Source organism: Myotis davidii, unplaced genomic scaffold, assembly GCF_000327345.1.
Source record: "Myotis davidii unplaced genomic scaffold, ASM32734v1 scaffold1031, whole genome shotgun sequence".
In the NCBI taxonomy this organism is placed as follows: Eukaryota; Metazoa; Chordata; class Mammalia; order Chiroptera; family Vespertilionidae; genus Myotis; species Myotis davidii.
The window spans coordinates 1,497,734-1,513,793 of NW_006283442.1; positions in this window are offsets into that span (position 1 = coordinate 1,497,734).

Consider the following 16,060-nt stretch of genomic DNA (forward strand, 5'->3'; position numbering starts at 1 on the left):
CCTAAGGGGAGCAACATAAAATTAAAACTGAAAGCAGATTTTGTGCAAATCACTTGTGAATTCACTGGTGGCCCAGCTATTTAAGTACTGGCTTAGTACATGTGATTAAGACAAGCATATCAAATCCAAGCAGACACACATCTCACAGTCCCTCACTTGTTCCTCCTTGTTGGAGGGTCATTCCAAAGCATGACGTTATATTTCTCCCAAGAGTAAATTTGCCTGCAAAAGAAGCTCTGAAAAATGTCTGCTCCTAGCCTATGGTCTATGTATGTCCCAACGAGTGCCTTCGAGGGTAGTCAGGAATTTCCCATGAATCATGTGCGGTCACCGATAGAGAACACTTTGCATCCTGGCTATAACTCTGTCTGCAGTGGGTATATTTCTACTATCATTTCTGCTTATTCCCTCACACTCCAGGGCTGGCTACTAAGTGCTGATAGACTCAACCAGGTATTGGTACTTCCTAACCTCAGGGCCCTCGTTACAATCCTTTAATTCATATTTGATGGTCTCTTCTCAGTCACCAGGGGGCTTTTTCAAACTGCCAGTCACCTTCAGTTCCTCCCTCACTCTGGCCCTGGTGGCAGAAGGCTTCCCTTTCTCCTTTACTGAGAGCATATGAGTGAGCCTTTCTTGTCCTAAAGCCATGCCTTAGTTCAAATTGACTTCCCTTGCCATGCCTACATCAATTTCCTCATCTTCTCTCCCCACCCCACCCCGCAAGGGGAAATTTGGTTTGAGTATTGTGTCAGCACAGTCTTTAGGGTGAAAACATGTGACCCAGGTCTGGTTCTCTGAAATCCCCAAGCCACAATAATTGGCTCAAAGGCGATCATATATCCTGGGGCTGGCCAATCAGAGTAATTCAAATCCCTGGGCTTGGTGATTGGTTAAAGGATGAGCTTAAAACCCAAATTAGTTTAGTCTAGGTCAACACCAGGACTAAGGTATGACCTCCAGGAGGAAATGTTTGTCTCTGTACTTCATCTCAGGAGGATGATTCCATTGTTGCCAGGGACTGAGCAGGGGTACCTGAGAATTAGAACCAACATAACAGAGAGCGGGAAAGAGACCAAGTACTGATGGCATCATTTGAACTCCTGGATGCAGCCCTGACCTTGGAATTTTCACTGCTTGAGCCAGTGGCTTTCCTTTTCGGTCCAAGTCCATTTGAGCAGGGTTTCCAGTCACCTCCTATGGACAAGCCTGATCCAGTGTCCTCCATTCCCTGCAGTTCTTCTGCAGGCTCCACAGACCCTGTCCCACTCCTGCTTGCCATCTGCAGATGGCCTGCCTCCTACTGCATAGAGGAAAAGAGACCCTCGGGCACAAAGTCCACGACTTCTCTGTCACTTCTCATCCATCTGCACCGCCATCATTATGCGAATATCCTCAGATCTGTACTTCCTCCAGTCCACGGGGAGCTGGACCACCTCTGCTCTGGATTCTGTCTCCTCTGCCCTCTTCTGGGACTTAGCTTTCTCAAGAATTCCCTCTTCCTTCGCCCTTCCATCTGTCCTGCTCCCCTGGCTCTTTATCCTTAGCCATTAAGATAGATAAGCCTCTCATGAAGGAAGGAAGAGAGTAAGAGAGAGAAAGAAAGGCGAGAGAGAGAGAGAGAGAGAGAGAAATCTCCCTTCTTCCTGGAACTCAATGTCATCCTTTTCTGTCCTTTCTTCACAGTGTGTTTGCTTCAGAAGCATTCTATCCTCCCCAGACAGTCTCATCAGTCCACTCACTCCTCAGGCCTCCATTAGGATTCTGCCCTCCGCTTTCCTGACACTGCCAAGTGCAGTGGCCTAATTTCAGCCTTTTACTCCTCTAGTTTATTCTGCTGAATTGTCCTCCACAAAATGGCTCTTTGAGCACTTCCCTCATAGATCTCACTGCTCCTTTCAGTGGTTCTTCTTCCGCTCTCCATCCAGTAAAGCAGCAATGTGCTGCTTTTTTTTGGATTACAAAACTTATCGAAAATTGGACAAAGCCAGTGGTTTGTTTCCCTAGAAGCATGTACTTCACATGGGATCGGTCAAGGTTGTTAGACTACACTCCACCTGGTGTAATCAGAAGGGCTCTCCTTGGGGTACAGATAGATAATGGCTAAGAGTACGAAACTTCCAGGAACTTTAAATCACACCAGAGCACCACTCTGCTTCTGCTAAATTAAAAGGCACCACCAAGCTGCTGGCACAAAAACTATACCAGCTCTAGCAGGAACTGTGCCAGCCGATGGGTGCCCTGCACCCCACTCTCCTCTCTTCTTGTAGCTCCATCCCAGATCAAATCTCACCTGAGGTTCGCTGTCTCCAAGTGACCCAGTTTCTAACCAAAGTCTCTCACAGCTCTAACTGGCAGAACCTAAATCTCATCCAGAATCCTAGCTTCCAAGGAGAATGGGAACTGTAGTTTCTACCTCCCCAACTCTGCACTGCAGAAAGGACTGACCACGCAAGTGGTAGGCTAATCAGTTTCCTATATCACCATGTGCCAACGTGCATGCAAATGCAAAATTCAGACTGAAGTTTAACCATTTTTTAAGTCCACATTTTAAAAGTCAATGTTCCCAAGCACTTTAGTCAGATCCTTTTTTGTTTAAGTGTCAGATCACAATAGAAATTGTCTTTAGCAGAAGAAAGAAAGTTCAAAAACAGAGCCAGCATTCTCACACTGTGTCCAAAGACTTGGGCATCAGAATTTGCTCACTCAGGTCTCTCTCATTCTCTCAACTCTGCTTCCCACTATCTCTCAACGGATCCTGGGAGGCAACATTGAGAGCTGTCCGTTACACCAGAACTCTGCCTCCTGCCTTCTGTTCCAGGTCCCACTGGGATAACTTCAGCTACTGTGATTTCAGCCGCTGCCTTGACTTAGGACCCTCTTCTCTGGGATAAATCTTACTTTATTTTTATCCAATGAAATAGAAATTTCAAGTCACTGAAAGATATAGTCACTTGAAAGAGATTTTTTAGTAGGAGGCTGTTGCTTCTGGTCTTCTGCTGAAATGGAACTGTTCACTGTTGATTAATCAATCCAGCTCACTTTGTCAAATGGTGGACATAGACACTTTTGTCCAAAAAGAGAATTTTTTTTAAATGTATTTAGTATTGCTTCTCTAGGGACAAAATTCTTGATCCTGGGAATATCTAATTGGGATATTCAATTATTCCTTTATCTCATTTAAGGAAGGTTCAATGGTCACATCTAATTCTAATTCTCATTTCAAGCAAGCATTATTTTTTTGCTAATCCTCACCCAAGGATATTATTTTCCATTGATTTTTTGAGAGTGAAAGAGAGAAAAGGAGGAGGAGAGAGAGAATCATTGATGTGAGAAAGACACATCAATTGGTTGCCTCCCAAAGGCGCCTAACAGGGGCCATGGATTGAACTTGCAACCCAGGTATGTTACCCTTAACCAGGAATGAAACACAAGACTCTTCAGTACATGGGCTGACATTCTGATCACTGAGCAACACCAGCCATAGTGCAAGCATAATTTTTGAGCAATTCTGTTGGTGGTGTACTGTCTCCTCCTGGGTACAGTTTATTTTCCGGGAAAGGGGCACACAGATTTGAGTGGGTGACTACCTTAAAATCAGTTCCTTAAAACATGTTCCTAGGACAGAGGAAAAGAGATTATGACATGGTAATACTATCTCCATCCAAAGTTTCCTAATTTGAGGGCATATTTTTCTCAAGGTCCTGAAAATATCACAACTCAACATTCCTCAAATTAACTCATTTTCAAAATTTTCTTTTTATATCCAACATTTCCTGTTTCAATTAATCACCATCTACCTTTCACCAAATTAGAAATTTTTGAGTCATCTGTCTCTTCTTTCAGATCTAGTTAGTCATCAAGTTATCATTAGTGTCTGCTCCATCTCTCTCAAGTCTTATCTTTCCCTCCTCCACTGAACTTGCCTTAACTAATAAGACCCTTTTCAGAATTGTGGACACCATATTTGGGGTTATGGGAAAAGCCTGGAAACTGGTTTCACATCTCCTTCCGGCCTTTCTCCATCCCAGCCATCACGGGAAAAGAGAACCAGGCATGTACTCTCAAGAACATCATTTCTCCTCTTTGGACTTCAGTTTCCTCGTTTGTAAAATGAAAGGGTTGGAGTACATAATTCCAAGGTCCCTCCAGCTCAAAAGTCCTGGAATTCTAGTTCCCACAGTTAGGCCCTGCCCCATTTATCCTCCAGGGTTCCTGTGAACATCAGGCGATCATATGTGTAAATGTGCTTGAAACTTCTGGCATATTGGGTTTTACATATCTAGGAATATTATTAATTACTATTAATTCATCAGTGTCACTTCTAACTGGCTCTCAAGGTACAATAGATAATAATAGCCAACATTTATTGAGCACTTACTGTGAGCCAGATATGATGCTAAGCCGTTTGGATTCATTGTCTCTTTTAATTAACCAATATAAAAGAGGAAATCTATCATGACATACTGTGCATGCGATCTGCCCGTTAGAGATAGGCCACCTTTGCCGATCAGATCTCCAGGTGAGTGGAGGCGGGAAGGCAGAGCCTAACACAAACTGCGGGGAACATGTCTCTGCAGACTATCACGGACACTCAAGGCAGAGAGCCCCGTCTGTGGGCAGCTGTCAGTAACCACGTCTCAGAAAGCAAAGGCCAAGGACAGGACCACAACATTCCCAGGTCCCTCAGAGAGGGTCCCCACTGCGTTGGTGGGCGCGGGAAACCACCACCCGTAGTCTTTCTCAGCAGCTTTATTATGCCCCCTGAGGCAGAACCTGCACATCTCTTCTTTTCCTGTTACTTTCAAATTAGACAGTCCCCCACATTCACATTTATTCACCTTCCTCATCACCCTCACTCCCTAGTCCTCCCCGAAATCTTGCCCAGGAAATCTCAACCTCAGGAAAAGTCTGTCTTCGCCCTGCGTCTCAGGTTGGGTCCTCTAGAAGCAGGGCCCCGGTGGGGCCTCCCCAGCAAGTGTGTTATTACAGAAGGGCTCCTGGGAACATCCCACATGGGAGTAAAGGATGAAGGAAAGGCCAGAGGGGAGCGAAGCCAGGATGTGGTTTGGGGGAGTCTCCCCTCAACCTGATCCGGGGAGCTCTGGAGCATATAGTCCACTGCAAAGTCTGTCCCGCCTTCAGCCTGGGGAGCAGGGCTTTTGGATCCCTCTCCAGTCACTGGGGAGGGGTCGGGTGGAGGCAGCTGGAGAGGTGGCCCAAGTCAACCTCAGGCCAAACCTCAGAGAAAGTGATCAGCAGCACCTGAGCAGTCACTAAAGGGCTCCCTGGGGACCTGGGCAAAGCTCCTCACCTTCATTTCTTTATTGTTTCCTCTTATTTAATGACTTAGCTAGCAAGGGTGGAAAATTGCTCTAACAGCTGGCACCATATTTCTACTAGGGAAAGGCCAGTCTGGGAAGGCCCCTGGGTTGGCCTGTCCGGGGAAGGTGTGAGAGCGCGGTCATTTAGGAGCCAGGGAAACCCAGGGGAAATGCGGGCAGGCAGCATACAGAGAAAGAAGCTTGGCCTCCCAGCTACCTGCAGGGCCCCAGGCTTTCCCTGTCACAGCCCTCAGTAAATGACAGCATGTACACAGCACTGTGGAGCAAACAGAAGGAACTGGAAACAACTATACGGGACTTGATTTTTAAAATTACATTTCCTCCATGTTACACCATATAATCATGTTCAGAAAAATAAGATAGGCCCTATCGGGGGAAATGTCTACTATTGACTTCCCATGACACTTCCCAACAAAACCTCTTCTGGAACCTGGTGGAGAAACGTGAGCTTGTTCTCTCAGCTGCTCCATGGCCCCACATCCCTTTTCTTGCTCTTCATCGTCACCATCAAGGAGAAAACATATTCACCCAAGTGGGTGATAAAAAATTGAAAACCATTTTTGCAAAGCTTTCAAACATTTATAACAGTTGAAATTAGGTTTAAAGAGTCTAATGGCTCTTCCTTTTCTTTCCTGGTGGAGTTCTTATAACGAGAGCAAATGGATTTTGAACCCAATTGGCCTTTGACCCTGATTCTGTTTCGTGGAAGCTCTCCTTCATTTATCTTGAGTGCTTGAGAGCAGACACTTCGAGGGCAGTGGCCCTGCTGAAAGCCCCCCAGCCAGAAACAGCAGGAGCGTGCTGAACGGGAAGACAGAGCGTGGGGTCTAGCCCACCTGGCCTCCCACAGCCCCCCGCAGCGCTCCTCCACCACTCCCGGGCTGCAGCGGGCTGTGGCGTCCTGCTCCTGGCACATTTCCAACACAGACTCTGCTTGCCACTCCACCTCTTGTCCAGCAAATGGACAGCGGGCAGCTGAGGTGGATTTCCAAGTGCTGGATCACCTTGCTTTCCTTTTCTAGCACTGCAGGTAGTCCTAGCGTTTCTCGCTCATTCTCTGGCCTGTGGATACCATGGGATGATGTCGGGCTCTCTACCCCTGCCCACACCACTCTCTAAAGATCCCCAAACCAGGTGTGGGCAGCCACTCCAGGCCCGGCCAGGCTACCCAAAGGGCTGAGGAAATCACTTCCTCCAAGCATGGCTGTGAGGAATATCCAATTAATGCCATAAGCAGGGAGTAGCAGCTAAGCAACTCTGCAGGTTCAGAGAAACAGCCTCATAAAACAAGTAGACAGGTATAGCTGGTAGATCCACTGGGCATATAAACAATGAGACTATAGCATCAATTTTTATTCCTTTATTTATAGATACTAGGATGAAAATAAATTTTAAAAGTTTTATCTGGGCCTAAAAAAAGGAAGCCTTTGTTTTTACCCAATCCAATTCCGATGCTAGCCACTGGGAGCCAGCATACACTCCACAGGTTCGGGGCACACAGTCTCTAACACAGTGGTCTCAACCTTCCTAATGCCGCGACCCTTCAATACAGTTCCTCATGTTGTGGTGACCCCCAACCATAAAATTATTTTCGTTGCTACTTCATAACTGTAATTTTGCTACTGTTATGAATCGTAATGTAAATATCTGATATGCAGGATGTATTTTCATTGTTACAAATTGAACATAATTAAAGCATAGTCATTAATCACAAAAACAATATGTAATTATATATTCAATATGTGTTTCCGATGGTCTTAGGCGACCCCTGTGAAAGGGTCGTTCGACCCCCAAAGGGGTCGCAACCCACAGGTTGAGAACCGCTGCTCTAACAGGTGTAATTTCAGAAGCAAACCACAAGCTCTGGAGTCCCCAGGTCACCTGCACGGCTGGGCTGGCGAACTGGCTACAAAAGGGGGTTCCCAAGACTCCGTCAGGTTTAATAATTCACTAGGATGACTCAGAGAACTCAGGATAGTGCACCACACTTACAATTACAATTATTAAAAAGATACAAATCAGGACTAGCCAAATGAAGACACACATAGGGCAAGGTTTGTCGGGTCGAGAGCACAGAGCGCTGTGTCCTCTCTCACAGCTGCTAGATTCTGTTTTCTAGTAGCCTGTACGGAAACGTTAAATTCCATGGCAGAGATGTGTCTGTAATTTTCCTCAGCCACATGCATTGAGAAATGGCTCATCTTTCTCTTAAAGAGGTAGTGTTAGGTTGGACTCACCTGATCATTAGATGTTTGATAGAACATTGGTTCTGCCATCTGGTTTTACTGTTTTGTTTTATCTGGAGTGAGAGGGAGAGTTTTAACTACCAATTCATGTTTTTAATAGTTTGAGGACTCTTCAGGTTATATATTTCTCCTCAAGTCACTTTTGGAAATTTATATAATATTTGGAATTTGTATATTTAGTCTAAATTTTAAAATTTATTGGAATAACTTTATAGAGTCCTTTCTCTTTATCTCTGCTGCAACTGCAGTTATGCCCACCTTCTCATTCTAAACCTTACTTGTATCTTCTCTATTTATTAATACATATCCTTAGATAGCTTTCCAAAAGAATCAATTTTTGTCTTATTTGATCCACTGTAACGTATCTTCATTTTCATTCTCATTACTTTCTGTTCTAATCTATATTACTTCTCATGTATACTTTCTTTGGGTTTAGTCTGTGATCCTTTTCCTAACTTCTTAATTTGATTAAAATAGATTCTTAACTCATCCATTTATCTTTACTAATCTAAGCATTTTAGGATGTGAAATTTCTTCAGAGTAGCCTTTAGCTGTAAATTCATGTTTTAACATGTAGTGTTTTTATAATTATGCATTGAAAAAATTTTCCAAATGTATGGAGTGGTTTTAGTTAGCCTTTTACTACTAAGTTCTAATATCGTTGTATTTTAGTGTTAAAAAGAAACAACAGACCCAAAATGGAGTCACTGTGCTAAGCCTCAGCAAGACTTAATGCTTAACCTAATTGCAGTTCCAGCTCTCCCAGGAGTGGAATTTTAAACTGATCAGTCTGAAACCTCCTGGGCAGCACTAGTCAGATAATCTGCCTGATAAAAAACCCCTGATTTCCCTTAAGGAAAAGTGTCCTTGCCTGAGGTAATCCGCTCTTTTAACTTTCTTGTCCCTCCAAGTTCCTACCTATGAAAGCCTTTCTTTTTATACCTCAGTGTTTCTGTATATTTACTAGCCTGGCTGCTGCTGGATTTGTGAATTGTTTAAGAAAACCAATTAGATCTTTAATTTATTGGGTCAATTTTTGTTCTACTGGTATATGACAGTAGTAAGAGAGCATATTCTACATGGAACTGATTTTTTTGAAATGTATTAAGATTTCATGGCTTTGCATGTAGTCCAGTTTCATAATTGTTTTATTTGTACTTGAAAAGAATGTGTATTCTCTAATTGTTTGGTCCAGGGTTATATATGGGTCCAAATGTGTTGCTCAAATCTTTATCCTTACTGATATTGGGCCTGCTTGATCTTTCAAAAGATCTACAAATCAGTTCTCTAATCTGATTGTGGGTTTAACTATCTGCAGTACGGTCCCCAACCCATTATTGGACCATGGAACTCAGAGTCTTAGGCCTCCAGACATCAATTCGAGACTCCTGGTCTCCCTTCTTTGATGGCCCATTAATGCAATTTAAAAAGTGAAAGTTAATTTTGTCTGGCATTTTTAAAATGTACTGTACTAAAAAAAAAAATTTCAATTCCATCTAATTTTATGTATTGCCAGAAACACTTAAGATCTCTAAGCCTCACTCTTTCATTAAAAAATGGAAATAATTGCCCTGGCCGGTATGTTCAGTGATTAGAGAGCATCAGCTCATGCACCAAAGTGTGGCGGGTTCCGTTTCTGGTCAAGGGCACATACCTGGGTTGCAGGTTGGATCCCCAGCCCTGGCCGGGCGAGTATGGAAGGCAACCAGTCGATGTGTATGCAGGGCGTTTATTGGGAAGTTTAAGTGGCCTTAAAGGGGCCAGTGTTACATCTCACTCTCTCATACCTACCATGCTTAGAACAGAGTCTGACACATTACTTGATATTTGTTGAGTTGAACCAAATAACATGAATCCATTTACTGTCACATAGAACGGATATGAGTTTTTCATCACATGGAAAGATGCAACAAGAATATGACATAGGACCTGGGACCACCAGAGGACCTGCTTCTCATCCTTGAGCTGTCCAAAACAACCAGAGTCCCCAAAAAGTGCCTATGTCCCCTTACAATTCCAACACAGAGGCAGCTTCCGGCACTGAGAGCAGCCATCAAGTTCTCTCAATTACTTCTAAAAAGGCCACTTTTACCCAGGTCATGGGGAGTATAAAAATCTTAGGAGTTGAGAAGGAAACTAACCTCTCAAATCATAGACCTAGAAGCCAGAAAAAACACATAGGGGCTGATCTTAAAAGGGCCCAATTCCCTGATGAAACATAATACAAACTCTGCTGCTCCAATAATGAGGAGGTCAGGGTGTGTCTGCAGCCTTGGACCCCAGTCTTCGCCCAGCTTCTGTTCTTTCTTGGGAATATCCATTTCCCCACCCACCACTTGTCACCCAACATCCCTGCTGATTCATAAGCACCTAACTTGTCCTAGAGCTGCAGGAGTCTGCCAGTACATGGCACAGGTTGATGGGAAAAAGTCAAGGACAGCTTTTCATTGCTTTGTTCTCTCAGTTTAGATTTATGACATTAAACTCTTACATGGGAGACACATGTTTTCACTCCCCTTTGGTTCTCAGTGTCTTCCTTAAAATCCTAAACCTTCAGCTTAAAGTGTCCATACAGTGAAAACAACATAGAAGTTAAAAATTGTGTATATACTTAAACCTCCCCTGTGAGGTCTCACATTGGAGACTGACATCCATCCACCAGTATGCCCAGAGCGGCCCACAACTCATCAATGTCAGGGTCACTGGTGTTTCTCTGACTAGCACTGGATGAGACTGCTTTGAGTGTGGGTGCCCCGCAATATGAAAACAGTGCTATCGTTAAGTTCCAGAATACCCTATCCCACTTAGGGCAGAGGGATGCTCACTCTGTAAGAAATGTTTAGGAAATTAGGCCCATTCAGAGCACAAGCTTTGCTCATTCCTTGCTTGCAATGGCAGAAGAAATTGCCCTCTCGCTTAAATTGTTCTCTATCTCTCAAGCCCATATAGTTACTTTTTCTTTTTCAGGTTACATGCACCAATGATTCCTCTCCACTGTTCTAAACCACCCAGCTATCTGCCTTCAGTTATGGTTGTGCTATCTCCCATAGCCCATTGTTTAGTGGCTGGGGGAGTGTAAACTTCATTCTGATTGACCAGCACTATGTTTGGTCACCATTGCTCTATTAACTGCTAACTAACTACCCAACCAACTCACCTACTATCCTTTACTTCTCTCACCAAGGCGAAGCTTTCCCCCTAGGCCAGTGGTTCTCAACCTTCCTAATGCCGTGATCCTTTAATACAGTTCCTCATGTTGTGGTGACCCCCAACCATAAAATTATTTTCGTTGCTACTTCATAACTGTAATTTTGCTACTGTTTTGAATCATAATGTAAATATCTGATATGCAGGATGTATTTTCATTGTTACAAATTGAACATAATTAAAGCATAGTGATTAATCACAAAAACAATATGTAATTATATATGTGTTTTCCGGTGGTCTTAGGCGACCCCTGTGAAAGAGTCGTTCTACCCCCCAAAGGGTCGCGACCCACAGGTTGAGAACCTCTGCCCTAGGCTCTCCTAATTGTATGAAGACTTTTAATTTCAGAATAATGTCTCTCAGAATAACACACTGAAGACCTTCTCTACTCCCATTTGTTCCCCTGTTTTTACCTAAGCATCCATGGCAAGCAAGAAATGAACAAGGCATATGTTTTGCAAACTCCCCCCAATCCAAAAAGTCAATATTCATCTCAACCTTACATCAAGTTCTCTGTTCAAGGATATTTCAACTCCAACTTATGAAGTTTTAATTTTTATAGATGCCTTCTATAAGACAAAAGAAGCTAAATGAACATATACAAAAAAACATGCTATTTTAAACACTTATCTTTCTGAAAATTAATAATAGTACAACTACCTTATAAATGCAATCTCATCCTCATTTTATAGAGTAGGGAACTGTGCCTCACAGAAGTTAAGGAAATTGTCTGGATTCACAGGGCCAGTAAGTGTCCAAACCAGAATTCAAACCCAGATTCTTTTGGGGTCTCAAACTTGGTCTTTTTTTGCCACACTTTACAGCTTCAAAGACTTTAGAGTAAGTCTCTCAGCATCTCTGAGCTTTAGTTTCCTCCTCACTTCATTAAAGCAAGATTGGGTTCAGTTATTTTTGAGGTTCCTTCCATGTTAGTTCTAGGAAAAGAGAAGAAGAGGGAATACAAAGGGGCTGGGAGAATGGGGAAGAGGTAGCAGAATAATAGGAGAGGTTTTGTGGGTTTCCTATCTCACTATTTGTGGTTCTACTAATGTATATTTATTGAAATTATTTACTGTACTAATTAAATCTCCCTTTGGACATCTGTCCTCATTATGTCCTACAGATAAATATAAATTTTGTTGGTGTTTAAGAGCAATGTAAGCAACTGCAGTGGGAACAAGCCTATTTTTTTATTTTTTTTAATCTTTATTGTTGAAAGTATTACAGATGTCCTCTTCGCCCCAACATTGTCTCCCTCCATCCTGCTCCCACCCCCTTTCCAAGCCTTCCCCACACTGTGGTCTGTCCATGAGCTATGTATATACGCATATAAGTTATTTGGTTAATCCCTTCCCACCTCCTTTTCCTCTGATATATGCCAGTCTGTTGCATGCTTCAATGTCTCTGGATATATTTGTGAACAAGCCTATTTTAAGGGAGGTATACCTCAAAATAATTTATGTGGTCTTCAATTCGGATATTTCAAACCTAAAATGGCACAACCTCATTATTCTTCACACTGAGTTTCAACATACTATGGATTTTGAAGTATTATACATAGGAAGTAAAAAGATACCCCCAAAACCAAAACCAAATGAAAATAGAAAACAACCCCTTGGAAAGACTCCAACTGGCTGCTCCCTGACAGTCACGGGCAGGTTAGCCAGCCTCACGCAGGATTATAAGGAATGGAAAATTTTCTGAGTAAAAGGCTCAGAAACCAGATCAGAGTCAGAATAATGAACAAGCTTTTCAAAAAGCAACTGCCCAGCCCTAACCAGTTTGGCTTAGTGGATAGAGCGTTGGCCTGCGGACTGAAGGGTCCCAGGTTCGATTCCGATCAAGGGCATGTACCTTGGTTGCGGGCACATACCCAGTAGGGGGTGTGCAGGAGGTAGCTGATCGATGTTTCTCTTGCATTGATGTCTCTAACTCTCTATCCCTCTCCCTTCCTTTCTGTAAAAAAATCAATAAAATATATATTTTTTTAAAAAGGCAACTGCCCAAACCCAACAATACTTTTTCACTTGTTTACAAAGTGTGGAAAGAAATATGGGCCTCCCATTGGTCTTTCCTCCAATCACACACCTCACATCATATCACATCACATCACATTGTCATCACCACCATCATTAGTATAAATTCTAAATATCAAAAAGGCTGTAAATAAAATTCATTCTGAAAAAGAATAACAACAAATAGAATTCACTTTAAATGTAAAGAAGCAACAAAATTTATTGACTGAATTAAACACAGCAGTTAAAATGGCAGTGTAGTATTTTCATTTTAGGACGTTTGAATGAGACAAGAAAAGTGCTATTAGTCCAAGCTTCTTACATTCATTAGAAGAGTGACTATCAAAAACAGAAACATGCACAATGATACATATGCACAAAATGGAATTATATCAACAAATATACAAAATACGCAAAATAAAATATTTACAAGTTTAAAAATATAAACATTGGTTCATTTATCCCATTAAATCATTGGAATGGAGAAAGGAGAAAAGACTCTACTGCTATTTAGAATCTTTTCTTAAAACAAGTTTTAAAAACAAAGTAATTCTAGGAGACAATGTTGGATGTTGGGGGGAATTTAACATTCTATTATAAAAATAATATCTATAAACCTACTAACAATTTTTTCTCCTGTGCACAAAAATAATATAGCCAAAAGCTTGTCTTCAAAGACATGCCTGACTTTTGGGAAAACTAATTATAGAATGGAGTTTCTCATTTGGGTTTTCTTTGTCATTATTTTCAAATAACCTGCAATTCCCCATATTACACTGAGCTATGTCACATAAACAAGTTGGACAAAACCTGAAGTTAGCAATGAGCCTGGTAGATAGCTAGAGTCAAGTAAAAATGACAGGAATTTACCTTGCCTATAACATTAAAACCATTTCCCTGATATTCTTTATAAAACTACCACTATCAATCAGATCATCTATGTTCAGTTAAATTTACCCTGGGAGCAATAAAAACCTTAAGTTATTAGGTTGTTAACTTTCTCCTCCTTTGTTTAGAAATAACTGTGTAGTTGGGGGAGGAGGGTGGTAATTCCTATGAGCTATCTAGGGCCATTTCATGACATGTTAACGAGTATTTACTGTGTGTCTACACTATGCCCATCTGCAATTTGACCAGATATTTTCAGTATTTGTTTGAGTTTATTAAATGATCCATGTGTGTATCTGAGCAAGTTAAATGTCTCTAATAACAAGTAACCTGAGTTCTATTTTGTTTACAAAACTGTTATCTTCTCCCATGAAGCAGAAACTCTACCAAATTATTAAATAATTTCCAAAAATTACCCCAGTTCGCTACGCAATAACCAACCACCTGTTACTGAAATCTTCCACTGCATCTCATTAAAATGAGGTCTTTTTTTTTTTTTACCAAGTGTAGGTAGCCCTTATGTTAGTAAAATAACCTCATTGATTATCACTGTGATGTAATTTCAAACAAATTTTCCCTAAATACTGAGAGTGGCATCTTAATAGAATCAGAGCAAAAGAAAACTCAGGTTGCAACCTGCCAGGTTCACTATTGAAATTATTTTTTGCTTTATTATTAACAAAGCAATTATATCATAACAGCTGTATGCAGATCTGCTAGTATGTAACTCTAATTGGTGAATATAATCCAAAAGTAGGCTAGCCCAAGTGAGAAAAAACCTGATGGCTGCATGTATAGAGCCATCAAGTAATTTTTTTAAAAATAACAAGTTCACTTTTAGCTAAAACAGTCATTATTTTAATGGTACCAACAATCATAAATATCTGGCTTAGCTCTTGCAGTTCAGAACTTTGCTCAGTTTCTTAAGTTATACAAAAACTGAATCATGTGAATAAAAAAAAGATTTATAATTAAAGCATGAGCTATAGAGTTAGATTTCTGGCTCAGATCCTGCCCACTACCTATTACGTGGGTGACGTGAACAAGATATTTCACCTTTGTGAACATGGTTTTCTTCCTCTGTAGAATGGAGCCAACACTCACTTGCCTGTTTCTTGTGAGCACTGGAGATCACAATGGGAAGAAAAGCACAGAGCACCATCCCAGCACAGTATGTTAGTTATTTTAATATAAAATGTTCAAGTTCACAGTGATGGAAAATAAATATGCAATATTTATTAATTGAATGAATGAATCAGAAAATATAGGCTAGGATTCAATGGCTGTAGACAGAAGGTAGGATGCACTACTTTTGAAAAAGCCAGTTTATCTCTGAAGTTCAGAATTGTATCAAGGGATTATCCAGCTAGTTATTATCTAAACAGAGAACATTCAGAACAAATGAAACATGCTTGGAATGACTGACATCCTGTCAGGGAAGAAGTGTCACCATGACAACAGGAAAGATTTCTGTCCATACTTCTGTCCAGAAAGAGAGGATATCTCCAAAGGAAGACAGACTGCACCACGGGGTAGGTTTCCTTATCAGTGACCTGAGCACCATCATCTCAGACACAAAACCAATTTCCAGCCTTTTGACATGGGTTAGCTTTTTTCCTATTGAAAGTAAGTTGGTGATGACACTAAGCAGTTCTCAGCTCTGGTATTATCATAAATCACTAAAGAATTTAGATCTCTGTCCCAGAAACTAGAAGAAATTGGGGGAGGGGAGATGGAATGGGATAGAAACAAACAAAAAGGAGGAATTAAAGATCTCATATAAGGGAGATAATATTACCTAACCTATATGGCTCTTAAGAGGACTAAATAATGACTTTTAAAGCTCCTAGCAGTCACTGGCACTCAGTAAGTACTCAACAACTGTTAATCATTGTTGTAACTACTATGTGGCTTAATACATACCACCCTTGTTCAACCACACCCCATTCTGCGCCACCCCACCAACTATAGGCAACAAATACAAAAAAAGAAAATAAAAAAAAATGTTAAATCAAAATAAAGGCATTTTTAATGGATATGTCCAATTACAGTATAGCTACGTGTGAATTCCAATGAATTTTTATTAAGTATTTGCTGCAGTATATGCCCATGAATATGTATTGCATTGAATTAAAATAAATATCCATCATAAAATATGCCCAGTTTCAGGCTTTGTGACTATTTTAATCTTTCCTTTTTCAGTTCGAGAAGAAACTCCCTTCCATAATCATCAAACTACCATTCTGAGTCACTCCTTAAAAACATTATCTGCAATGAGATAATAATATTCCATTTACATGGTTATCGTTGCAACAAACTGTCTCCTTTAAACCATTATCACAGTGAAAAGACTCTGAGA